We start from the raw sequence: 27,667 nt of genomic DNA on the forward strand, positions 1-27,667 counted from the left end.
ATAGTTAAATGGCTGGTTAGTTAGTAACAGTATACCTGGTGTCTATGTATAGTTAAATGGCTGGTTAGTTAGTAACAGTATACCTGGTGTCTATGTATAGTTAAATGGCTGGTTAGTTAGTGACACCATACCTGGTGTCTATGTATAGTTAAATGGCTGGTTAGTTAGTGACACCATAGTAACAGTATACCTGGTGTCTATGTATAGTTAAATGGCTGGTTAGGTAGTGACACCATAGTAACAGTATACCTGGTATCTATGGTGAAGCCACGTGCCCGGGCACTGTCCTGAAGCTGGTTGAAGAACTCCTGGCGTGGGGGCGGGTGGTGGCGCAGCAAGGCCTGCTGGGGGAAACTCTCCTGGATCTTCCGGGCCACCCAGTGGTTGGCATAGATCATGCACTCTGCCACCTGGAAACACACCCATCTCCATCTTGTTAGCTTGGATGTGCATTGGCTAGCTCCTTTTTTAATGTATTTTTATTTTACCTTTATTTAACTAGGCAAGTCAGTTAAGAACAAATTCTTATTTTCAATGATGGCCTGGGAACAGTGGGTTAACTCCTGTTCAGGGGCAGAACGACAGATTTGTACCTTGTCAGCTCGGGATTTGAACTGCAACCTTCCGGTTACTAGCCCAACGCTCTAACCACTAGGCTACGCTGCCGCCCCTTGATAGCAATGACAAGCAGGATTCGTTGGCAAACATGCTATGGTTTCTACTTTTTCAAATAGTCAATTACAACAGTCAAACATTACAAAAATAAACATGACAACAACAAACATTACAACAGTCAAACATTACAACAGACAAACATTACAAAAACAAACATAACAACAAACATTACAAAAACAAACATGACAACAGTCAAACATTACAAAAACAAACATGACAACAGTCAAACATGACAACAGTCAAACATGACAACAGACAAACATTACAACAGTCAAACATTACAACAGACAAACATGACAACAGACAAACATTACAACAGTCAAACATTACAACAGTCAAACATTACAACAGACAAACATTACAAAAACAAACATAACAACAGTCAAACATTACAAAAACATTACAACAGTCAAACATGACAACAGTCAAACATTACAACAGTCAAACATGACAACAGTCAAACATGACAACAGTCAAACATGACAACAGTCAAACATTACAACAGTCAAACATTACAACAGTCAAACATGACAACAGTCAAACATTACAACAACAAACATGACAACAGTCAAACATTACAACAGTCAAACATTACAACAACAAACATGACAACAGTCAAACATTACAACAGTCAAACATTACAACAGTCAAACATTACAACAGTCAAACATGACAACAGTCAAACATTACAACAGTCAAACATGACAACAGTCAAACATGACAACAGTCAAACATTACAACAACAAACATTACAACAACAAACATGACAACAACAAACATTACAACAGTCAAACATGACAACAGTCAAACATTACAACAGTCAAACATTACAACAGTCAAATATTACAACAGTCAAACATTACAACAGTCAAACATTACAACAGTCAAACATTACAACAGTCAAACATTACAACAGTCAAACATTACAACAGTCAAACATGACAACAGTCAAACATGACAACAGTCAAACATTACAACAGTCAAACATTACAACAGTCAAACATTACAACAGTCAAACATGACAACAGTCAAACATGACAAACATTCAGCAAACATTACAACAGTCAAACATTACAACAGTCAAACATTACAACAGTCAAACATTACAACAGTCAAACATTACAACAGTCAAACATACAACAAACAACAACAAACATTACAACAAAAGTCAAACATGACAACAGTCAAACATTACAACAGTCAAACATTACAACAGTCAAACATGACAACAGTCAAACATGACAACAGTCAAACATGACAACAGTCAAACATTACAACAGTCAAACATTACAACAGTCAAACATTACAACAGTCAAACATTACAACAGTCAAACATTACAACAGTCAAACATTACAACAGTCAAACATGACAACAGTCAAACATTACAAACATTACAACAAACATTACAACAGTCAAACATTACAACAACAAACATTACAACAAACATTACAACAGTCAAACATTACAACAAACATTAAATAGTCAAACATTACAACAAACATTACAACAGTCAAACATACAACAGTCAAACATTACAACAACAAACATTACAACAGTCAAACATGACAACAGTCAAACATTACAACAGTCAAACATTACAACAGTCAAATATTACAACAGTCAAACATGACAACAGTCAAACATTACAACAGTCAAACATACAACAGTCAAACATTACAACAGTCAAACATTACAACAGTCAAACATTACAACAGTCAAACATGACAACAGTCAAACATGACAACAACAAACATTACAACAACAAACATGACAACAGTCAAACATTACAACAACAACAAACATTACAACAGTCAAACATGACAACAGTCAAACATTACAACAGTCAAACATGACAACAGTCAAACATTAAACACAACATTACAACAAACATGACAACAGTCAAACATGACAACAGTCAAACATTACAACAGTCAAACATTACAACAGTCAAACATGACAACAGTCAAACATTACAACAGTCAAACATGACAACAGTCAAACATGACAACAGTCAAACATGACAACAGTCAAACATTGACAACAGTCAAACATGACAACAGTCAAACATGACAACAGTCAAACATGACAACAGTCAAACATGACAACAGTCAAACATGACAACAGTCAAACATGACAACAGTCAAACATGACAACAGTCAAACATGACAACAGTCAAACATGACAACAGTCAAACATGACAACAGTCAAACATTACAACAGTCAAACATTACAACAGTCAAACATTACAACAACAAACATGACAACAGTCAAACATTACAACAGTCAAATATTACAACAGTCAAACATTACAACAGTCAAACATGACAACAGTCAAACAATTGATGTTGTCAAACATTACAACAGATAACCTTTTTTTTTGTCGCACAAGAAAACAGTGAACAGAAATATGAATTCAAACGTCTGTTGCTACAAGGTTTTGTTCCCCACCGTCTCATGGACCTCCAGTGGCTGTCTGGGCACCAGGGCTGTGATGTTCCAGTCCAAACATCCAGCTGCAAACATTACCTCACCTCTACCCCTCCAGCTCCAACAGTCCATGACCCTTGTCAAACTGGGCCCGCAAGCTGTCTGGTGGACAGATGTATGGTCATTTATGGAAGTGTTCTCTAATCATTGACAAAGAATGATTAACAGAAACCAACTCTAGTACCTACCTGGCCACGTGGGTGAGACAGTGATTAACAGAAACCCTCTAGTACCCACCTGGCCACGTGGGTGAGACAAAGATGAACAGAAACCCTCTAGTACCTACCTGGCCACGTGGGTGAGACAGTGATTAACAGAAACCCTCTAGTACCTACCTGGCCACGTGGGTGAGACAACAATGATTAACAGAAACCCTCTCTAGTACCTACCTGGCCACGTGGGTGAGACAATGATTAACAAAAATCCTCTCTAGTACCTACCTGGCCACGTGCGTGATACAGTGATTAACAGAAACCCTCTAGTACCTACCTGGTCATGTGGGTGATACAGTGATTAACAGAAACCCTCTAGTACCCACCTGGCCACGTGGGTGAGACAATGATTAACAGAAACCCTCAAGTACCTACCTGGTCATGTGGGTGATACAGTGATTAACAGAAATCCTCTCTAGTACCTACCTGGCCACGTGGTGAGGGTCAAACAGGGCCTGGGTGAGCTGGGCCAGCTTGGCATCCCTCTCCCAGGTGGTAGCTGGCTATAGAAGAAGAAGAATATAACTTTATTGACAACACAATGAAGAATTCACTTTGGCTTCACAATAAGATGAATTAAACCAGAACATAAAAACACATCTGTTCTATTACCCTCTATAGTGCACTACTTTAGACAGCCTGGAGAAGGGTACAACACTACTTTAGACAGCCTGGAGAAGGGTAGTGCACTACTTTAGACAGCCTGAGAAGGGTAGTGCTCTACTTTAGACAGCGTGGAGAAGGGTAGTGCACTACTTTAGACAGCCTGGAGAAGGGTAGTGCACTACTTTAGTCAGCCTGGAGAAGGGTAGTGCAACTCAAACTTTAGGCAGCCTGGAGAAGGGTAGTGAACTACTTTAGGCAGCCTGGAGAAGGGTAGTGCAAACTACTTTAGACAGCCTGGAGAAGGGTAGTACTACTTTAGGCAGCCTGGAGAAGGGTAGTGCACTACTTTAGACAGCCTGGAGAAGGGTAGTGCAACTACTTTAGACAGCCTGGAAAAGGTAGTGCACTACTTTAGGCAGCCTGAGAAGGGTAGTGCACTACTTTAGACAGCCTGGAGAAGGGTAGTGCACTACTTTAGACAGCCTGAGAAGGGTAGTGCACAGTTAAACATTTAGACAGCCTGGAGAAGGGTAGTGTTCTACTTTAGACAGCCTGAGAAGGGTAGTGCACTACTTTAGACAGCCTGGAGAAGGGTAGTGCACTACTTTAGGCAGCCTGGAGAAGGGTAGTGCAAACTTTAGACAGCCTGGAGAAGGGTAGTGACTACTGGAGAAGGGACAGTGCACTACTTTAGACAGCCTGGAGAAGGGTAGTGCACTACTTTAGACAGCCTGGAGAAGGGTAGTGCAAACTTTAGACAGCCTGGAGAAGGGTAGTGCACTACTTTAGGCAGCCTGAGAAGGGTAGACAACAGTCAAACATTAGACAGCCTGGAGAAGGGTAGTGCACTACTTTAGACAGCCTGGAGAAGGGTAGTGCACTACTTTAGACAGCCTGGAGAAGGGTAGTGCACTACTTTAGGCAGCCTGGAGAAGGGTAGTGCACTACTTTAGACAGCCTGGAGAAGGGTAGTGCATTACTTTAGACAGCCTTTGTCCCTCTCCATTCAGCACCTATTATAACATGATGGGACCTCTGTCTCCTCTCCATTCAGCAGTATTATAACATGATGGGACCTCTGTCTCCCTCTCCATTCAGCAGTATTATAACATGATGGGACCTCTGTCTCCTCTCCATTCAGCAGTATTATAACATGATGGGACCTCTGTCTCCTCTCCATTCAGCAGTATTATAACATGATGGTACCTCTGTCTCCTCTCCATTCAGCAGTATTATAACATGATGGGACCTCTGTCCCTCTCCATTCAGCAGTATTATAACATGATGAAACCTCTGTCTCCTCTCCATTCAGCAGTATTATAACATGATGGGACCTCTGTCTCCTCTCCATTCAGCAGTATTATAACATGATGGGACCTCTGTCTCCTCTCCATTCAGCAGTATTATAACATGATGGGACCTCTGTCTCCTCTCCATTCAGCAGTATTATAACATGATGGTACCTCTGTCTCCTCTCCATTCAGCAGTATTATAACATGATGGTACCTCTGTCTCCTCTCCATTCAGCAGTATTATAACATGATGGGACCTCTGTCTCCTCTCCAGCAGTATTATAACATGATGGTACCTCTGTCTCCTCTCCATTCAGCAGTATTATAACATGATGGGACCTCTGTCTCCTCTCCATTCAGCAGTATTATAACATGATAAAAACCTCTGTCTCCTCTCCATTCAGCAGTATTATAACATGATGGGACCTCTGTCTCCTCTCCATTCAGCAGTATTATAACATGATGGGACCTCTGTCTCCTCTCCATTCAGCAGTATTATAACATGATGGGACCTCTGTCTCCTCTCCAGCAGTATTATAACATGATGGGACCTCTGTCTCCTCTCCATTCAGCAGTATTATAACATGATGGGACCTCTGTCTCCTCTCCATTCAGCAGTATTATAACATGATGGGACCTCTGTCTCCTCTTTCAGCAGTATTAAAACATGATGGTACCTCTGTCTCCCTCCACTCAGCAGTATTAAAACATGATGGTACCTACTTTGTCAGCCTCTCCATTCAGCAGTATTATAACATGATGGGACCTCTGTCTCCTACTCCATTCAGCAGTATTATAACATGATGGTAGCCTCTCCAGTTCATAGTAGCACTATAACATGATGGGATTCTCCATTCAGCAGTATTATAACATGATGGGACCTCTGCACTACTTGTTCAGCATTCAGCAGTATTATAACATGAAGGGTCCCCTACTGACAGCCTCTCCATTCAGCCTGGACATGATGGGACCTCTGTCTCCTCTCCATTCAGCAGTATTATAGACATGAAGGGTACACACTTTCAGCCAGAGCAGGGTATTATAACATGATGGTACACTCCAGCAGTATTATAACATGATGGGACCTCTGTCTCCTCTCCATTCAGCAGTATTATAACATGATGGGACCTCTGTCTCCTCTCCATTCAGCAGTATTATAACATGATGGGACCTCTGTCTCCTCTCCATTCAGCAGTATTATAACATGATGGGACCTCTGTCTCCTCTCCATTCAGCAGTATTATAACATGATGGGACCTCTGTCTCTCTCCATTCAGCAGTATTATAACATGATGGGACCTCTGTCTCCTCTCCATTCAGCAGTATTATAACATGATGGGACCTCTGTCTCCTCTCCATTCAGCAGTATTATAACATGATGGGACCTCTGTCTCCTCTCCATTCAGCAGTATTATAACATGATGGGACCTCTGCCTCCTCTCCATTCAGCAGTATTATAACATGATGGGACCTCTGTCTCCTCTCCATTCAGCAGTATTATAACATGATGGGACCTCTGTCTCCTCTCCATTCAGCAGTATTATAACATGATGGGACCTCTGTCTCCTCTCCATTCAGCAGTATTATAACATGATGGGACCTCTGTCTCCTCTCCAGCAGTATTATAACATGATGGACCTCTGCCTCTCTCATTCAGCAGTATTATAACATGATGGGACCTCTGTCTCCTCTCCATTCAGCAGTATTATAACATGATGGGACCTCTGTCTCCTCTCCATTCAGCAGTATTATAACATGATGGGACCTCTGTCTCCTCTCCATTCAGCAGTATTATAACATGATGGGACCTCTGTCTCCTCTCCAGCAGTATTATAACATGATGGGACCTCTGACTCTCCATTCAGCAGTATTATAACATGATGGGACTCTGTCTCCTCTCCATTCAGCAGTATTATAACATGATGGGACCTCTGACCTCTCCATTCAGCAGTATTATAACATGATGGGACCTCTGTCTCCTCTCCACTCAGCAGTATTAAACATGATGGGACCTCTGTCTCCTCTCCATTCAGCAGTATTAAAACATGATGGTACCTGTTCTGGGACCTCGGATTCTCCATTGACAGATGGGACCAGTTCGGTAAAGCTCCTCTATTCAGCAGGTACGGACATGATGGGCCTCAGACCTCTCCATTCAGCAGGGTTATCCAGGTAACATGGCATACCTGGACAACTCCTCTCCACAGAGTGACCTATAACAAATGAATCATCTCTGATGAACTTCCAGCAGGTTTATAACAGAGGGACAGAGGTCAGTCTCCATTCAGCAGTGTATAACATGATGGGACTCCTCCCTCTGCACCCCTCTCCATTCAGCAGTATTATAACAGATGGGACCTCTGGTTCTCCATTCAGCAGTATTATAACATGATGGGACCACCCCTCCCAGCAGAGGGACAAACAGAGGGTCAGTGGGACACAGACTGAGGGTGTCAGACACACGGACACAGGGACACGTTCTTCACCGGACAGGAGGACACGGACAGAGGACACACACCCAGCAGAGGTCAGAGGTCAGGGTTGGGACAGGACAGTACACACGGACAGTGACGCACAGAGGGACACACCAGAGGGACACACGGACACGCACAGAGGGACAGCACAGAGACACAGAGACACACAGAGGGACACAGAGGACAGCAGGACACAGAGGGAGGGACAGAGGGACACACGGACAGAGGGACACACACAGAGGGACACACGGACACGGACAGAGGGACACAGAGGGAGGGACAGAGGGACACACGGACAGAGGGACACACACAGAGGGACACACGGACACGCACAGAGGGACACAGAGGGAGGGACAGAGGGACACACGGACAGAGGGACACACGGACAGAGGGACACACGGACAGAGGGACACACGGACAGCTGTTAATGAGGCACGGACATACAGCCTCAGACTACCTGTTAGTTCCAACCAACGTTATGAGAGTGACCTAAGACTAAATGAATCATCCTGATGAACTTCACTGAGGTTTACAGAGCAGAGGTCAGAGGTCAGTGTGTTGTGGTGTAAGTAGGTGTTGTTCCTTCACCTGTCCACTCCTCCCAGCAGAGGTCAGAGGTCAGTGTGTTGTGGAGTCAGTAAGTGTTGTTCCTTCACCTGTCCACCCCTCCCAGCAGAGGTCAGAGGTCAGTGTGTTGTGGTGTCAGTAAGTGTTGTTCTTCTACCTGTGCACTCCTCCCAGCAGAGGTCAGAGTCAGGTCAGTGTGTTGTGGAGTCAGTAAGTGTTGATCTCTCACCTGTCCACCCCTCCCAGCAGAGAGCAGAGGTCAGCACTGAGGACAGCAGGCAGCATGTCATACCGGCGGTCAGCCAGGTAGTACGTGGTGGCCCTGAGAACATGACAGAAGAAAGAGTTTACTGGAGCTAACACAGTCCCCAGCAGGGGGCGACTGACCCCACAACATCAGACCGTACTGTCTGTCAGACTGGGGGAGGGAGACGGACAGGAGGGACGTGTCAGAGCTGTTGACTTTTGGGGAAGTGGGTATTCCAGGGTCACTTTAAGGGAGGAGATATCCAACAGTGGGTTAACTGCCCCTGAGGGCAGGGTAGCCTAGCGGTTAGAGCGTTGGACTAGTAACCAGCAGGTAGCCTAGCGGTTAGAGTGTTGGACTAGTAACCAGCAGGTAGCCTAGCGGTTAGAGCGTTGGACTAGTAACCAGCAGGTAGCCTAGTGGTTAGAGCGTTGGACTAGTAACCAGCAGGTAGCCTAGCGGTTAGAGCGTTGGACTAGTAACCAGCAGGTAGCCTAGCGGTTAGAGCGTTGGACTAGTAACCAGCAGGTAGCCTAGCGGTTAGAGCGTTGGACTAGTAACCAGCAGGTAGCCTAGCGGTTAGAGCGTTGGACTAGTAACCAGCAGGTAGCCTAGCGGTTAGAGCGTTGGACTAGTAACCAGCAGGTAGCCTAGTGGTTAGAGCGTTGGACTAGTAACCGGAAGGTTGCAAGTTTAAACCCCCGAGCTGACAAGGTACAAATCTGTCGTTCTGCCCCTGAACAGGCAGTTAACCCACTGTTCCCAGGCCGTCAATTGAAAATAAGAATTTGTTCTTAACTGACTTGCCTAGTTAAATAAAGGTTAAATAAAAATGATTCACCAAATTATATTTTGAAAGAGGAAGCTAAATATTTTAAGCATATGTTTTCTTTTCAGTCTCCTCCATTTCCACTGAATGATGTGAACTGTAAGGATTTATTTCCTAATAATAATAATAATAATAATGTCAAATGAACACATTTACAGAAAGACCTGTGTGAAGGCCAACTTACAGAAGAGGAACATTTTGAGGCAATAAAATATTTTCAGTCTGGAAAAACACCTTCCATAGCTTGATGGTAAAACACCAGGGCTTGATGGTAAAACACAAGGGCTTGATGGTAAAACACCAGGGCTTGATGGTAAAACACCAGGGCTTGATGGTAAACCATCAGGGCTTGATGGTAAAACACCAGGGCTTGATGGTAAAACATCAGGGCTTGATGGTAAAACACCAGGGCTTGATGGTAAAACATCAGGGCTTGATGGTAAAACACCAGGGCTTGATGGTAAAACATCATGTCTTGATGGTAAAACACCAGGGCTTGATGGTAAAACATCAGGGCTTGATGGTAAAACACCAGGGCTTGATGGTAAAACATCAGGGCTTGATGGTAAAACACCAGGGCTTGATGGTATACCAGTAGAAGTATATCAGACCTTTTTTTTTTACATACTCAAAGATCCATTATTAGCATGTTTTAATTACTCTAATACAAACGGTAGACTTTCAGGTACTCAACAAGAAGGTCTGATGTCATTACTACTAAAACAGGACCCAGGTGGTATAAAGATCCAGTCTATTTAAAACACTGGAGGCCTCTAACACTTCTATGTTGTGATGCGAGAAGCCTGGTAAAATGTGTAGCGCATTGAATAAAAAAGTTTTTTTACCAAATATTGTTTTTTACATGGACGATATATTGGAGATAATGTACGACAATTTCTTGAAATAATCGAAGATACCAGGTCTGGTCTTCATAGCAGATTTTGAAAAGGCGTTTGATAAAGTACGACGAGAGTTAATGGATTACTTTAATTTTTGGTGAATCTCTTATCCAAAGGGTTAAAGTTATGTACAGCAACCCCAGGTGTAAAATAGTAAATAATAGTGACTTGTCAGAAAATATAGAGTTTTTAAGAGGAGTAACACAAGGCTGTCCGTTGTCTCCATATCTATTTATTATGGCCATTGAAATGCCAGCTATTCAAATTGGATGCATCAAGAACATCAAGGAAATCCAGGGGGTAAAAACTAAAGTGTCAATGTATACCGATGACTCTAGTTCTTTTCTTAAGTCCGCAATCTGGATCCCTGTACAGTCTCATTCTGGATCCCTGTACAGTCTCATTCTGGATCCCTGTACAGTCTCATTCTGGATCCCTGTACAGTCTCATTCTGGATCCCTGTACAGTCTCAATCTGGATCCCTGTACAGTCTCATTCTGGATCCCTGTACAGTCTCATTCTGGATCCCTGTACAGTCTCATTCTGGATCCCTGTACAGTCTCAATCTGGATCCCTGTACAGTCTCATTCTGGATCCCTGTACAGTCTCAATCTGGATCCCTGTACAGTCTCATTCTGGATCCCTGTACAGTCTCATTCTGGATCCCTGTACAGTCTCATTCTGGATCCCTGTACAGTCTCAATCTGGATCCCTGTACAGTCTCATTCTGGATCCCTGTACAGTCTCATTCTGGATCCCTGTACAGTCTCAATCTGGATCCATGTACAGTCTCATTCTGGATCCCTGTACAGTCTCACCTGGATCCCTGTACAGTCCCTGTACAGTCTCAATCTGGATCCCTGTACAGTCTCAGATCTACAGTCTCATTCTGGATCCCTGTACAGTCTCAATCTGGATCCCTGTACAGTCTCAACCTGGATCCCTGTACAGTCTCATTCTGGATCCCTGTACAGTCTCATTCTGGATCCCTGTACAGTCTCATTCTGGATCCCTGTACAGTCTCATTCTGGATCCCTGTACAGTCTCAACCTGGATCCCTGTACAGTCTCAACCTGGATCCCTGTACAGTCTTGTTGAATATCTTGATCCCTTTTCTAGCCTCTCTGGATTACAACCTAATTATGACAAGTGAACCATATTACGTATTGGATTGTTAGAAAACTCAGTGTTTACACTACCTTGTAGGTTACTAATAAAATGGGTGGATGGTGAAGTAGACATACTTGGTATTCACATCTCAAAAAAATATGAATGAATTTACCACAATTAATTTAAATAGAAAGTTAGCAAAAATAGATAAGATTCTGCAACCATGGAGAGGTAAATAGTTGTATATTTCTGGTAAAATCAAATTGATGAACTCTTTGGTCCGATCCCAGTTTACTGACTAATGGCACTGCCATTGATGAACTCTTTGGTCTGATCCCAGTTTACTGACTAATGGCGCTGTCATTGATGAACTCTTTGGTCTGATCCCAGTTTACTGACTAATGGCGCTGCCATTGATGAACTCTTTGGTCTGATCCCAGTTTACTGACTAATGGCGCTGTCATTGATGAACTCTTTGGTCCGATCCCAGTTTACTGACTAATGGCGCTGCCATTGATGAACTCTTTGGTCTGATCCCAGTTTACTGACTAATGGCGCTGCCATTGATGAACTCTTTGGTCTGATCCCAGTTTACTGACTAATGGCACTGCCATTGATGAACTCTTTGGTCTGATCCCAGTTTACTGACTAATGGCGCTGCCATTGATGAACTCTTTGGTCTGATCCCAGTTTACTGACTAATTGCCATTGATGAACTGTCCAATCCCAGTTTACTGACTAATGGCGCTGCCATTGATGAACTCTGTGGTCTGATCCCAGTTTACTGACTAATGGCGCTACCATTGATGAACTCTTTGGTCTGATCCCAGTTTACTGACTAATGGCACTGCCATTGATGAACTCTTTGGTCTGATCCCAGTTTACTGACTAATGGCACTGCCATTGATGAACTCTTTGGTCCAATCCCAGTTTACTGACTAATGGCACTGCCATTGATGAACTCTTTGGTCCAATCCCAGTTTACTGACTAATGGCGCTGTCATTGATGAACTCTTTGGTCTGATCCCAGTTTACTGACTAATGGCACTGTCATTGATGAACTCTTTGGTCTGATCCCAGTTTACTGACTAATGGCACTGCCATTGATGAACTCTTTGGTCCAATCCCAGTTTACTGACTAATGGCACTGTCATTGATGAACTCTTTGGTCTGATCCCAGTTTACTGACTAATGGCACTGTCATTGATGAACTCTGTGGTCTGATCCCAGTTTACAGACTAATGGCACTGCCATTGATGAACTCTTTGGTCCAATCCCAGTTTACTGACTAATGGCGCTACCATTGATGAACTCTTTGGTCTGATCCCAGTTTACTGACTAATGGCGCTGTCATTGATGAACTCTTTGGTCTGATCCCAGTTTACTGACTAATGGCACTGCCATTGATGAACTCTTTGGTCCGATCCCAGTTTACTGACTAATGGCACTGCCATTGATGAACTCTGTGGTCTGATCCCAGTTTACTGACTAATGGCGCTGCCATTGATGAACTCTTTGGTCTGATCCCAGTTTACTGACTAATGGCGCTGCCATTGATGAACTCTTTGGTCTGATCCCAGTTTACTGACTAATGGCGCTGTCATTGATGAACTCTTTGGTCTGATCCCAGTTTACTGACTAATGGCGCTGCCATTGATGAACTCTTTGGTCTGATCCCAGTTTACTGACTAATGGCACTGCCATTGATGAACTCTGTGGTCTGATCCCAGTTACTGACTAATGGCGCTGCCATTGATGAACTCTGTGGTCTGATCCCAGTTACTGACTAATGGCGCTGCCATTGATGAACTCTGTGGTCTGGTCCCAGTTTACTGACTAATGGCACTGCCATTGATGAACTCTTTGGTCTGATCCCAGTTTACTGACTAATGGCGCTGTCATTGATGAACTCTTTGGTCTGATCCCAGTTTACTGACTAATGGCGCTGCCATTGATGAACTCTGTGGTCTGATCCCAGTTTACTGACTAATGGCACTGCCATTGATGAACTCTGTGGTCTGATCCCAGTTACTGACTAATGGCGCTGCCATTGATGAACTCTGTGGTCTGATCCCAGTTACTGACTAATGGCGCTGCCATTGATGAACTCTGTGGTCTGATCCCAGTTACTGACTAATGGCGCTGCCATTGATGAACTCTGTGGTCTGATCCCAGTTTACTGACTAATGGCACTGCCATTGATGAACTCTTTGGTCTGATCCCAGTTTACTGACTAATGGCGCTGCCATTGATGAACTCTGTGGTCTGATCCCAGTTACTGACTAATGGCGCTGCCATTGATGAACTCTTTGGTCTGATCCCAGTTTACTGACTAATGGCGCTGTCATTGATGAACTCTGTGGTCTGATCCCAGTTTACTGACTAATGGCACTGCCATTGATGAACTCTTTGGTCTGATCCCAGTTTACTGACTAATGGCGCTGTCATTGATGAACTCTTTGGTCTGATCCCAGTTTACTGACTAATGGCACTGCCATTGATGAACTCTTGGTCTTCCCAGTTTACTGACTAATGGCACTGCCATTGATGAACTCTGTGGTTGATCCCAGTTTACTGACTAAGTCATTGATGAACTCTTTGGTCTGATCCCAGTTTACTGACTAATGGCACTGCCATTGATGAACTCTGTGGTCTGATCCCAGTTTACTGACTAATGGCACTGCCATTGATGAACTCTGTGGTCTGATCCCAGTTTACTGACTAATGGCACTGCCATTGATGAACTCTGTGGTCTGATCCCAGTTTACTGACTAATGGCACTGCCATTGATGAACTCTGTGGTCTGATCCCAGTTTACTGACTAATGGCACTGCCATTGATGAACTCTTTGGTCCGATCCCAGTTTACTGACTAATGGCACTGCCATTGATGAACTCTTTGGTCTGATCCCAGTTTACTGACTAATGGCACTGTCATTGATGAACTCTTTGGTCTGATCCCAGTTTACTGACTAATGGCACAGCCATTGATGAACTCTTTGGTCCGATCCCAGTTTACTGACTAATGGCACAGCCATTGATGAACTCTTTGGTCTGATCCCAGTTTACTGACTAATGGCACAGCCATTGATGAACTCTTTGGTCCGATCCCAGTTTACTGACTAATGGCACAGCCATTGATGAACTCTTTGGTCTGATCCCAGTTTACTGACTAATGGCACTGCCATTGATGAACTCTTTGGTCTGATCCCAGTTTACTGACTAATGGCGCTGCCATTGATGAACTCTTTGGTCTGATCCCAGTTTACTGACTAATGGCACTGCCATTGATGAACTCTTTGGTCTGATCCCAGTTTACTGACTAATGGCGCTGTCATTGATGAACTCTTTGGTCTGATCCCAGTTTACTGACTAATGGCACTGCCATTGATGAACTCTTTGGTCTGATCCCAGTTTACTGACTAATGGCGCTGCCATTGATGAACTCTTTGGTCTGATCCCAGTTTACTGACTAATGGCGCTGTCATTGATGAACTCTTTGGTCTGATCCCAGTTTACTGACTAATGGCACTGCCATTGATGAACTCTTTGGTCCGATCCCAGTTTACTGACTAATGGCGCTGTCATTGATGAACTCTTTGGTCTGTGCCATTGATGAACTCTTTGGTCTGATCCCAGTTTACTGACTAATGGCGCTACCATTGATGAACTCTTTGGTCTGATCCCAGTTTACTGACTAATGGCGCTGTCATTGATGAACTCTTTGGTCTGATCCCAGTTTACTGACTAATGGCACTGCCATTGATGAACTCTTTGGGGTTTACTGACTAATGGCACTGCCATTGATGAACTCTTTGGTCTGATCCCAGTTTACTGACTAATGGCGCTGTCATTGATGAACTCTTTGGTCTGATCCCAGTTTACTGACTAATGGCACTGTCATTGATGAACTCTTTGGTCCGATCCCAGTTTACTGACTAATGGCGCTGCCTACTCCAGATGACTCATTTTTTAAATCATATGTGTATGAATAAAGCTTTTAGTGAGGAAGCTTTAATATTGAATAATTTTAGCCCCCAAACTCATATTCATTGTATAAATAGGCACATTTAATTTTGTCAGGCTTAGCAATCAAAATAAAATGAAATATTTTTTTGCATAAATTAAACTTAAACCCAAATTGGTTCTTCAGTAGATTATTAAGAAAAGCTCGTCCTTTGGTTCAAAAATGGCTTTTTTGCCTTTATACAGAATACAACTTCTCAGATTATTATTATTATTATTTTTTGCCTTTATTTAACTAGGCAAGAGTTAAGAACAAATTCTTATTTTCAAGGCCTAGGAACAGTGGGTTAACTGCCTTGTTCAGGGGCAGAACGACCTTAATATAATAATAATATATGCCATTTAGCAGACGCTTTTATCCAAAGCGACTTACAGTCATGTGTGCATACATTCTACGTATGGGTGGTCCCGGGAATCGAACCCACCCTGGCGTTACAAGCGCCATGCTCTACCAACTGTGCTACAGAAGGACCACAAAACCTTGTCAGCTCGGGTTTGAACTTGCAACCTTCCGGTTACTAGTCCAACACTCTAACCACCAAAATATTTTATTGCCTCAAAATGTTCCTGGGTGGCAGGGTAGCCACCCAGGGTAGCCACCCAGAACAGGGCTTGATGGTATGCCAGTAGGGGTATATCAGACCTTTTTGATGTACTCAAAGATCCATTAATTGCATGTTTTTTTGGAAAGGAAATGATATATGTCCTTTCTTAAACAAGCCGTACAAAAGCTGGGTACAATTTCAGTTTTATCCTCCAGAAAATATAGAACAAATATTACATCAAATGTCATGGTTAAACTGAAATATACTGATGAATTTAAAAAAATCTTTATGGAAAAAAAAAAAACTGGTATTATATTTATTAATGATATTATGAATAGAAATGTAGGAGTTATGTCACATACGCAGTTATCGAAAATATAGGAAAGATCCAAACGTACAACCAACTGATTGCAGCCGACCACAAAAATGGAGGAGGCGAGTGGAAAAGGGAGACGGCAGGGAACTAGTTTGTCTGTCATTATTAATGATACTAATTGGCTGAAAGGAACTGGCATAAAAGACAATATATACCAGTTTCATCTGAGGACAAACATGTTGACAGATGCGCCAGGAGATTTGCAATGTACTGATTCCATGGTTTATGAACTGCTACAATAAACCCACTTGATTCAACACTGAGTTTTTCAATTTAAGTTACTGTATAGAATCCTTGCCACCAACAGAATGCTATATATATGGGGCACAGAACAATCTCAGCTCTGAAGATTTTGTTGCGAAGAGACCAAATCACTAAATAATTTATTCTGTATTGCTACTATGTAGCTTGTTTCTGGTCACCGGGCTGAGAATGGTGATAGGTGGGATGGGCTCAGAAGGTGGATGGTGATAGGTTGGGATGGGCTGAGAGGGTGGTCTATGGTGATAGGTTGGGATGGGCTGAGAGGGTGGTCTATGGTGATAGGTGGGATGGGCTGAGGGTGGTCTATGGTGATAGGTTGGGATGGGCTGAGAGGGTGGTCTATGGTGATAGGTTGGGATGGGCTGAGAGGGTGGTCTATGGTGATAGGTGGGATGGGCTGAGAAGGTGGTCTATGGTGATAGGTTGGGATGGGCTGAGAGGGTGGTCTATGGTAATAGGTGGGATGGGCTGAGAGGGTGGTCTATGGTGATAGGTTGGGATGGGCTGAGAGGGTGGTCTATGGTGATAGGGTGGGATGGGCTGAGAGGGTGGTCTATGGTGCTAGGTTGGGATGGGCTGAGAGGGTCATGTGACTGCTTTATATCAAGGTACCGTGTATGTAAAACATATGTATATGTCCCCCGAAGAGGAGGAAGATATATGTCCCCCGAAGAGGAGGAAGATATATGTCCCCCGAAGAGGAGGAAGATATATGTCCTCCGAAGAGGAAGAAGATATATGTCCTCCGAAGAGGAAGAAGATATATGTCCTCCGAAGAGGAGGAAGATATATGTCCTCCGAAGAGGAGGAAGATATATGTCCTTCGAAGAGGAGGAAGATGTCCTCCGAAGAGGAAGAAGATATATGTCCCCCGAAGAGGAGGAAGATATATGTCCCGAAAGAGGAAGATATATGTCCCCGAAGAGGAGGAAGATATATGTCCTCCGATGAGGAGGAAGATATATGTCCCCGAAGAGGAGGAAGATATATGTCCCCGAAGAGGAGGAAGATATATGTCCTCCGAAGAGGAGGAAGATATGTCCCCCGAAGAGGAGGAAGATATATGTCCTCCGAAGAGGAGGAAGATATATGTCCTCCGAAGAGGAAGATATATGTCCCCTGAAGAGGAGGAAGATATATGTCCTTCGAAGAGGAGGAAGATATATGTCCTTCGAAGAGGAGGAAGATATATGTCCCCGAAGAGGAAGATATATGTCCCCGAAGAGGAAGATATATGTCCTTCGAAGAGGAAGATATATGTCCCCGAAGAGGAAGATATATGTCCTTCGAAGAGGAAGATATATGTCCCCCGAAGAGGAAGATATATATCCCCGAAGAGGAAGATATATGTCCCCCGAAGAGGAAGATATATGTCCCCGAAGAGGAAGATATATGTCCGAAGAGGAAGATATATGAAGAGGGGGGTGGAGGAGTTAATACATGTTTTCTTTATTTAAATATAGGGAGGACCTGGCACATGCCTCACAGACACTCAAACACATTCACTCCCCCCCTCTCCCTCTCACCTAGCGCGAGCCTCCAGGTCTGTCAGGGACCCCTCTTTAACAAAGTGTGTGACGTCAGCGATGTGAACGCCCAGCTCTAACCTCTCACCCCGCGGGCCGGGGGGGAGGCTGCGTATGGACAGGGTGTCGTCTACGTCCTCACAGCCCCGAGGGTCGACGCTGAACACCAGGTGGGTTTGTCTCAGATCCCGTCTGGTAATCACCTCAGCGGGGTCTACCGACCAGGGGCTCTCAGGGGAGGACACTGGCATCTCACCGAGCTAGAAACACACAAACAGATACGCAGCGACGCATACATCAACATACAGGGACATGTAGACACACACAACAAGAAATATACATTTAAAAACTAAAAAAAGCCTAATTTCTACATAAGTACTCCGCTGCATCTACAGGGTCTCCTAAAGGGACAAGTTTATGGAAGTAAGGACAACAATTGACATCTTAGTGCAAAGACTGACTTTACTAGAACCTACCTGGATACAGATCTCTATGAGGATGGTGTATTATACTATAACCTACCTGGATACAGATCTCTATGAGGATGGTGTATTATACTATAACCTACCTGGATACAGATCTCTATGAGGATGGTGTATTATACTATACCTGGATACAGATCTCTATGAGGATGGTGTATTATACTATACCCTACCTGGATACAGATCTCTATGAGGATGGTGTATTATACTATAACTGGATACAGATCTCTATGAGGATGGTGTATTATACTATAACTGGATACAGATCTCTATGAGGATGGTGTATTATACTATAACCTACCTGGATACAGATCTCTATGAGGATGGTGTATTATACTATAACCTACCTGGATACAGATCTCTATGAGGATGGTGTATTATACTATAACTGGATACAGATCTCTATGAGGATGGTGTATTATACTATAACTGGATACAGATCTCTATGAGGATGGTGTATTATACTATAACCTACCTGGATACAGATCTCTATGAGGATGATGTATTATACTATAACTGATACAGATCTCTATGACTATATACTATACCTGGATACAGATCTCTATGAGGATGGTGTATTATACTATAACTGGATACAGATCTCTATGAGGATGGTGTATTATACTATAACTGGATACAGATCTCTATGAGGATGGTGTATTATACTATAACTGGATACAGATCTCTATGAGGATGGTGTATTATACTATACCTGGATACAGATCTCTATGAGGATGGTGTATTATACTATAACTGGATACAGATCTCTATGAGGATGGTGTATTATACTATAACTGGATACAGATCTCTATGAGGATGGTGTATTATACTATAACCTACCTGGATACAGATCTCTATGAGGATGGTGTATTATACTATAACCTACCTGGATACAGATCTCTATGAGGATGGTGTATTATACTATAACCTACCTGGATACAGATCTCTATGAGGATGGTGTATTATACTATAACTGGATACAGATCTCTATGAGGATGGTGTATTATACTATAACTGGATACAGATCTCTATGAGGATGGTGTATTATACTATAACTGGATACAGATCTCTATGAGGATGGTGTATTATACTATAACCTACCTGGATACAGATCTCTATGAGGATGGTGTATTATACTATAACCTACCTGGATACAGATCTCTATGGGGATGGTGTATTATACTATAACTGGATACAGATCTCTATGAGGATGGTGTATTATACTATAACTGGATACAGATCTCTATGAGGATGGTGTATTATACTATAACTGGATACAGATCTCTATGAGGATGGTGTATTATACTATACCTGGATACAGATCTCTATAAGGATGGTGTATTATACTATAACCTACCTGGATACAGATCTCTATGAGGATGGTATTATACTATAACTGGATACAGATCTCTATAAGGATGGTGTATTATACTATAACATACCTGGATACAGATCTCTATGGGGATGGTGTATTATACTATAACCTACCTGGATACAGATCTCTATGAGGATGGTGTATTATACTATAACTGGATACAGATCTCTATGAGGATGGTGTATTATACTATAACTGGATACAGATCTCTATGAGGATGGTGTATTATACTATAACTGGATACAGATCTCTATGAGGATGGTGTATTATACTATACCTGGATACAGATCTCTATGAGGATGGTGTATTATACTATAACCTACCTGGATACAGATCTCTATGAGGATGGTGTATTATACTATAACCTACCTGGATACAGATCTCTATGAGGATGGTGTATTATACTATAACCTAACTGGATACAGATCTCTATGAGGATGGTGTATTATACTATACCTGGATACAGATCTCTATGAGGATGGTGTATTATACTATACCCTACCTGGATACAGATCTCTATGAGGATGGTGTATTATACTATAACTGGATACAGATCTCTATGAGGATGGTGTATTATACTATAACCTACCTGGATACAGATCTCTATGAGGATGGTGTATTATACTATACCCTACCTGGATACAGATCTCTATGAGGATGGTGTATTATACTATAACCTACCTGGATACAGATCTCTATGAGGATGGTGTATTATACTATAACCTACCTGGATACAGATCTCTATGAGGATGGTGTATTATACTATAACCTACCTGGATACAGATCTCTATGAGGATGGTGTATTATACTATAACTGGATACAGATCTCTATGAGGATGATGTATTATACTATAACCTACCTGGATACAGATCTCTATGAGGATGATGTATTATACTATAACCTACCTGGATACAGATCTCTATGAGGATGGTGTATTATACTATAACTGGATACAGATCTCTATGAGGATGGTGTATTATACTATAACCTACCTGGATACAGATCTCTATGAGGATGGTGTATTATACTATAACCTACCTGGATACAGATCTCTATGAGGATGGTGTATTATACTATAACTGGATACAGATCTCTATGAGGATGGTGTATTATACTATAACTGGATACAGATCTCTATGAGGATGGTGTATTATACTATACCCTACCTGGATACAGATCTCTATGAGGATGATGTATTATACTATAACTGGATACAGATCTCTATGAGGATGGTGTATTATACTATACCTGGATACAGATCTCTATGAGGATGGTGTATTATACTATACCTGGATACAGATCTCTATGAGGATGGTGTATTATACTATAACCTACCTGGATACAGATCTCTATGAGGATGGTGTATTATACTATAACTGGATACAGATCTCTATGAGGATGGTGTATTATACTATACCTGGATACAGATCTCTATGAGGATGGATGGTGTATTATACTATAACTGGATACAGATCTCTATGAGGATGGTGTATTATACTATACCTACCTGGATACAGATCTCTATGAGGATGGTGTATTATACTATAACCTACCTGGATACAGATCTCTATGAGGATGGTGTATTATACTATAACTGGATACAGATCTCTATGAGGATGGTGTATTATACTATAACTGGATACAGATCTCTATGAGGATGGTGTATTATACTATAACTGGATACAGATCTCTATGAGGATGGTGTATTATACTATAACTGGATACAGATCTCTATGAGGATGGTGTATTATACTATAACTGGATACAGATCTCTATGAGGATGGTGTATTATACTATAACCTACCTGGATACAGATCTCTATGAGGATGGTGTATTATACTATAATCTCTATGGGGATGGTGTATTATACTACTACTGGATACAGATCTCTATGAGGATGGTGTATTATACTATAACTGGATACAGATCTCTATGAGGATGGTGTATTATACTATACCTGGATACAGATCTCTATAAGGATGGTGTATTATACTATAACCTACCTGGATACAGATCTCTATGAGGATGGTGTATTATACTATAACTGGATACAGATCTCTATGAGGATGGTGTATTATACTATAACCTACCTGGATACAGATCTCTATGAGGATGGTGTATTATACTATAACCTACCTGGATACAGATCTCTATGAGGATGGTGTATTATACTATAACTGGATACAGATCTCTATGAGGATGGTGTATTATACTATAACTGGATACAGATCTCTATGAGGATGGTGTATTATACTATACCTGGATACAGATCTCTATGAGGATGGTGTATTATACTATACCTGGATACAGATCTCTATGAGGATGGTGTATTATACTATAACCTACCTGGATACAGATCTCTATGAGGATGGTGTATTATACTATAACCTACCTGGATACAGATCTCTATGAGGATGGTGTATTATACTATAACTGGATACAGATCTCTATGAGGATGGTGTATTATACTATACCTGGATACAGATCTCTATGAGGATGGTGTATTATACTATACCCTACCTGGATACAGATCTCTATGAGGATGGTGTATTATACTATAACTGGATACAGATCTCTATGAGGATGGTGTATTATACTATACCCTACCTGGATACAGATCTCTATGAGGATGGTGTATTATACTATACCCTACCTGGATACAGATCTCTATGAGGATGATGTATTATACTATACCCTACCTGGATACAGATCTCTATGAGGATGATGTATTATACTATACCCTACCTGGATACAGATCTCTATGAGGATGATGTATTATACTATAACCTACCTGGATACAGATCTCTATGAGGATGGTGTATTATACTATAACTGGATACAGATCTCTATGAGGATGGTGTATTATACTATAACTGGATACAGATCTCTATGAGGATGATGTATTATACTATAACTGGATACAGATCTCTATGAGGATGGTGTATTATACTATAACTGGATACAGATCTCTATGAGGATGGTGTATTATACTATAACCTACCTGGATACAGATCTCTATGAGGATGATGTATTATACTATAACCTACCTGTATCTCTATATGGTGTATTATACTATAACCTACCTGGATACAGATCTCTATGAGGATGGTGTATTATACTATACCCTACCTGGATACAGATCTCTATGAGGATGGTGTATTATACTATAACTGGATACAGATCTCTATGAGGATGGTGTATTATACTATACCTGGATACAGATCTCTATGAGGATGGTGTATTATACTATAACCTACCTGGATACAGATCTCTATGAGGATGGTGTATTATACTATAACCTACCTGGATACAGATCTCTATGAGGATGGTGTATTATACTATACCCTACCTGGATACAGATCTCTATGAGGATGGTGTATTATACTATAACCTACCTGGATACAGATCTCTATGAGGATGGTGTATTATACTATACCTGGATACAGATCTCTATGAGGATGGTGTATTATACTATAACCTACCTGGATACAGATCTCTATGAGGATGGTGTATTATACTATAACCTACCTGGATACAGATCTCTATGAGGATGGTGTATACTATACTATACAGATCTCTATGAGGATGGTGTATTATACTATAACTGGATACAGATCTCTATGAGGATGATGTATTATACTATACCCTACCTGGATACAGATCTCTATGAGGATGATGTATTATACTATAACCTACCTGGATACAGATCTCTATGAGGATGGTGTATTATACTATAACTGGATACAGATCTCTATGAGGATGATGTATTATACTATAACCTACCTGGATACAGATCTCTATGAGGATGATGTATTATACTATAACTGGATACAGATCTCTATGAGGATGGTGTATTATACTATAACCTACCTGGATACAGATCTCTATGAGGATGGTGTATTATACTATAACCTACCTGGATACAGATCTCTATGAGGATGGTGTATTATACTATACCTGGATACAGATCTCTATGAGGATGGTGTATTATACTATAACTGGATACAGATCTCTATGAGGATGATGTATTATACTATAACCTACCTGGATACAGATCTCTATGAGGATGGTGTATTATACTATACCTGGATACAGATCTCTATGAGGATGGTGTATTATACTATACCTGGATACAGATCTCTATGAGGATGGTGTATTATACTATAACCTACCTGGATACAGATCTCTATGAGGATGGTGTATTATACTATAACTGGATACAGATCTCTATGAGGATGGTGTATTATACTATAACTGGATACAGATCTCTATGAGGATGGTGTATTATACTATAACTGGATACAGATCTCTATGAGGATGGTGTATTATACTATACCCTACCTGGATACAGATCTCTATGAGGATGGTGTATTATACTATAACTGGATACAGATCTCTATGAGGATGGTGTATTATACTATACCCTACCTGGATACAGATCTCTATGAGGATGGTGTATTATACTATACCCTACCTGGATACAGATCTCTATGAGGATGGTGTATTATACTATACCCTACCTGGATACAGATCTCTATGAGGATGGTGTATTATACTATAACCTACCTGGATACAGATCTCTATGAGGATGGTGTATTATACTATAACCTACCTGGATACAGATCTCTATGAGGATGGTGTATTATACTATAACTGGATACAGATCTCTATGAGGATGGTGTATTATACTATAAACCTGGATACAGATCTCTATGAGGATGGTGTATTATACTATAACCTACCTGGATACAGATCTCTATGAGGATGGTGTATTATACTATAACTGGATACAGATCTCTATGAGGATGGTGTATTATACTATAACCTACCTGGATACAGATCTCTATGAGGATGGTGTATTATACTATACTATACAGATCTCTATGAGGATGGTGTATTATACTATAACTGGATACATGGTGTATTATCTCTGGATACAGATCTCTGAGGATGGTGTATTATACTATAACCTACCTGGATACAGATCTCTATGAGGATGATGTATTATACTATAACTGGATACAGATCTCTATGAGGATGGTGTATTATACTATACCCTACCTGGATACAGATCTCTATGAGGATGGTGTATTATACTATAACTGGATACAGATCTCTATGAGGATGGTGTATTATACTATAACTGGATACAGATCTCTATGAGGTATTATACTATAACTGGATACAGATCTCTATGAGGATGGTGTATTATACTATAACTGGATACAGATCTCTATGAGGATGGTGTATTATACTATAACTGGATACAGATCTCTATGAGGATGGTGTATTATACTATAACTGGATACAGATCTCTATGAGGATGGTGTATTATACTATAACCTACCTGGATACAGATCTCTATGAGGATGGTGTATTATACTATAACCTACCTGGATACAGATCTCTATGAGGATGGTGTATTATACTATAACCTACCTGGATACAGATCTCTATGAGGATGGTGTATTATACTATAACTGGATACAGATCTCTATGAGGATGGTGTATTATACTATAACTGATACAGATCTCTATGAGGATGGTGTATTATACTATAACTGGATACAGATCTCTATGAGGATGGTGTATTATACTATAACCTACCTGGATACAGATCTCTATGAGGATGGTGTATTATACTATAACCTACCTGGATACAGATCTCTATGAGGATGGTGTATTATACTATAACTGGATACAGATCTCTATGAGGATGGTGTATTATACTATAACTGGATACAGATCTCTATGAGGATGGTGTATTATACTATAACTGGATACAGATCTCTATGAGGATGGTGTATTATACTATACCTGGATACAGATCTCTATGAGGATGGTGTATTATACTATAACCTACCTGGATACAGATCTCTATGAGGATGGTGTATTATACTATAACTGGATACAGATCTCTATGAGGATGGTGTATTATACTATACCCTACCTGCGCCTCAGAGAAAGGAGGTACGTGGATGCAGTTCTCTATGAGGATGGTGTATTATACTATAACCTACCTGGATACAGATCTCTATGAGGATGGTGTATTATACTATACCTGGATACAGATCTCTATGAGGATGGTGTATTATACTATAACTGGATACAGATCTCTATGAGGATGGTGTATTATACTATAACTGGATACAGACTATGAGGATGTGTATTATACTATACCTGGATACAGATCTCTATGAGGATGGTGTATTATACTATAACCTACCTGGATACAGATCTCTATGAGGATGGTGTATTATACTATAACCTACCTGGATACAGATCTCTATGAGGATGGTGTATTATACTATAACCTGGATACAGATCTCTATGAGGATGGTGTATTATACTATAACCTGGATACAGATCTCTATGAGGATGGTGTATTATACTATACAGATCTCTATGAGGATGTGTATTATACTATAACTGGATACAGATCTCTATGAGGATGGTGTATTATACTATACCTACCTGGATACAGATCTCTATGAGGATGGTGTATTATACTATAACCTACCTGGATACAGATCTCTATGAGGATGATGTATTATACTATAACCTACCTGGATACAGATCTCTATGAGGATGATGTATTATACTATACCTACCTGGATACAGATCTCTATGAGGATGATGTATTATACTATAACCTACCTGGATACAGATCTCTATGAGGATGGTGTATTATACTATAACTGGATACAGATCTCTATGAGGATGGTGTATTATACTATAACCTGGATACAGATCTCTATGAGGATGATGTATTATACTATAACTGGATACAGATCTCTATGAGGATGGTGTATTATACTATAACTGGATACAGATCTCTATGAGGATGGTGTATTATACTATATACCTGGATACAGATCTCTATGAGGATGATGTATTATACTATAACCTACCTGGATACAGATCTCTATGAGGATGGTGTATTATACTATAACCTACCTGGATACAGATCTCTATGAGGATGGTGTATTATACTATAACTGGATACAGATCTCTATGAGGATGGTGTATTATACTATAACTGGATACAGATCTCTATGAGGATGGTGTATTATACTATACCTGGATACAGATCTCTATGAGGATGGTGTATTATACTATAACCTACCTGGATACAGATCTCTATGAGGATGATGTATTATACTATAACCTACCTGGATACAGATCTCTATGAGGATGGTGTATTATACTATACCCTACCTGGATACAGATCTCTATGAGGATGGTGTATTATACTATAACCTACCTGGATACAGATCTCTATGAGGATGGTGTATTATACTATACCTGGATACAGATCTCTATGAGGATGGTGTATTATACTATAACCTACCTGGATACAGATCTCTATGAGGATGGTGTATTATACTATAACCTACCTGGATACAGATCTCTATGAGGATGGTGTATTATACTATAACTGGATACAGATCTCTATGAGGATGGTGTATTATACTATAACTGGATACAGATCTCTATGAGGATGGTGTATTATACTATAACCTACCTGGATACAGATCTCTATGAGGATGATGTATTATACTATAACCTACCTGGATACAGATCTCTATGAGGATGGTGTATTATACTATAACTGGATACAGATCTCTATGAGGATGATGTATTATACTATAACCTACCTGGATACAGATCTCT

The 27,667-nt window shown here is 41.0% G+C and overlaps 3 long non-coding RNA genes and 1 pseudogene across 36 annotated transcripts; 1 reads left to right on the plus strand and 3 right to left on the minus strand.

Moving 5' to 3' along the window:
- Window positions 1-249: 249 nt before the first annotated feature.
- LOC127927814 (DIS3-like exonuclease 1) overlaps window positions 250-27,667 on the minus strand; it is a 63,439-nt pseudogene continuing 36,021 nt past the window's right edge.
- Window positions 1,188-2,783, plus strand: LOC127927812 (uncharacterized). Of its 4 annotated transcripts, XR_008129158.1 has the most exons (3): window positions 1,855-2,034; window positions 2,344-2,406; window positions 2,592-2,783. It is a non-coding gene; the product is annotated as an uncharacterized LOC127927812 (long non-coding RNA). The 4 variants fall into 4 exon arrangements; XR_008129156.1 differs by lacking the exons at window positions 1,855-2,034; window positions 2,344-2,406 and adding an exon at window positions 1,188-1,702; XR_008129157.1 differs by lacking the exon at window positions 2,344-2,406 and having other exon boundaries at window positions 1,848-2,050.
- LOC127927811 (uncharacterized) lies at window positions 4,995-7,120 on the minus strand. 31 transcript variants are annotated; one of them, XR_008129128.1, is made up of 7 exons: window positions 6,953-7,119; window positions 6,573-6,873; window positions 6,359-6,530; window positions 5,657-5,910; window positions 5,273-5,612; window positions 5,102-5,230; window positions 4,995-5,057 (listed from the first exon to the last, which is right to left on the minus strand). It is a non-coding gene; the product is annotated as an uncharacterized LOC127927811 (long non-coding RNA). The 31 variants fall into 31 exon arrangements; XR_008129149.1 differs by lacking the exon at window positions 4,995-5,057 and having other exon boundaries at window positions 5,069-5,230; window positions 6,573-6,658; window positions 6,745-6,873; XR_008129146.1 differs by lacking the exon at window positions 4,995-5,057 and having other exon boundaries at window positions 5,069-5,230; window positions 6,573-6,701; window positions 6,745-6,873.
- LOC127927813 (uncharacterized) lies at window positions 19,189-20,435 on the minus strand. The gene is made up of 3 exons (XR_008129160.1): window positions 20,358-20,435; window positions 20,060-20,101; window positions 19,189-19,672 (listed from the first exon to the last, which is right to left on the minus strand). It is a non-coding gene; the product is annotated as an uncharacterized LOC127927813 (long non-coding RNA).

Source organism: Oncorhynchus keta, unplaced genomic scaffold (genome assembly GCF_023373465.1).
Source record: "Oncorhynchus keta strain PuntledgeMale-10-30-2019 unplaced genomic scaffold, Oket_V2 Un_scaffold_17732_pilon_pilon, whole genome shotgun sequence".
Classification (NCBI taxonomy): domain Eukaryota; kingdom Metazoa; phylum Chordata; class Actinopteri; order Salmoniformes; family Salmonidae; genus Oncorhynchus; species Oncorhynchus keta.